This window comes from Octodon degus, unplaced genomic scaffold (genome assembly GCF_000260255.1).
Source record: "Octodon degus isolate 3935 unplaced genomic scaffold, OctDeg1.0 scaffold00123, whole genome shotgun sequence".
Lineage (NCBI taxonomy): Eukaryota > Metazoa > Chordata > Mammalia > Rodentia > Octodontidae > Octodon > Octodon degus.
This window is the reverse complement of record NW_004524699.1, coordinates 7,318,237-7,319,726: the sequence shown is the minus strand read 5'-3', so window position 1 is coordinate 7,319,726 and position 1,490 is coordinate 7,318,237.

Genomic DNA, 1,490 nt, shown 5'->3' with positions numbered 1-1,490 from the left:
AGCAATGAGGCAGGAGCCCCTCCCTTTGATCCCTTCCAGACCACCTGCATTGTGCATGATTCCACCCATACCCAGGGTGGGCCTTCCCATTATCTGCACCCAGAACTATGCTTAACCAATCAGTGGACAATCAGGCACCATTAATCCTAACATCATCCCATTTATCCCCACATCACATACCCTAGATCTAGCCACCTCTGAAATCCCCACCAATGAGCACATGAAACTTTGAGAAGATATCTAGATACAAGCCATAACAGGGGCCAAATAAACCACTCTTCTCCACCCACTTGAACTTGGATAACACCATGGGGCCAATTTTTTTTCTTTCATTGTTTTATAAAAAGTAGAAAATAAAATAATGGACTCTTGCTCTTTGCCGCTGCCATGAAAAGTTGCTTTCTGCTCTGTGCTGCTCTGCGTTGGACCCAGCTGAGTATGGACTGAAACCTCCAGTAACTGTGAGCTAAATAAACCTTTCCTTCCTTCAAAAAAAAAAAGAAAAGAAAAGAAAAGAATGACCCAGAAAATCTCAGTCCAAAACACATACATATGTTTTAAACTCAAAAGACTCAGTTATCTGCACAATGTGCTGTGTCGTGTTCTGTCATCTGGTACTGCTTCTCTGTTCATACCACATTTTGTCAGCACAAACTTGCCTTGAGTACATCTTCCCATGATTTTCACCTGCTGTTGGGTGTAAGCATTGCAGTTCTTCAATTATACCCAAGACCCTGGATTCTTTCAACAGATCCATCATTCAGTAACATTGATGAGTCATCCAGGAGACACTGCGGACATCAGGAGCTAAAAGGAGCCCCACGAAAAGGGTAGCATGAGACACACCATGAGGAAGAATGGTTGATTTGATCAACGTGTAGAGGTGAACAGGCTGTGGAACAAAAGTCTTTTATCTTTTCCTAGAGCAGGACGACTCCTGCTGGTTGGTTAGGGTTGTACTTTACTGTCATCCTTATAGCATGCAGATCTCTACTCAGTACTTCCAAAAGTGAGGTAGCCAGCAAATTTCATGGCTTTCACAGTGACCAGGGAGCTAGGGTCAGGACACTTTGGCCTAGATAGTCTTTCAAGCAGCATCTCCAATGTTTCTTGGAGGACTTGGAAATGTGGGCGTGGTCTGACTAATGCTATTGCTTTCCTTTGGGGGTACAGTCAGCAGCATGCCCTGGGCATTGGATAGCCAGGCAACCACGGGGGTAGCACCAAAGATGGGGGTGGGGTCCATGAGTCGTGGGCTCACATTGACTGAGTGATCCTTACAGTTTTTCTTTCCTTCTGTCCATTGAGGAAATTCTAGCCCCCATCCTGATATATGCATACACACACATACACACACACACACACACACGTGCATGTGCACATGTGGACACACATACACACACACACATGCACGCATGCACACATACACACCATCAGGCTTTCAACTATTGGAAAATTGATTTTTTTTCTTTTTGTTTCTTTCTTTCTTT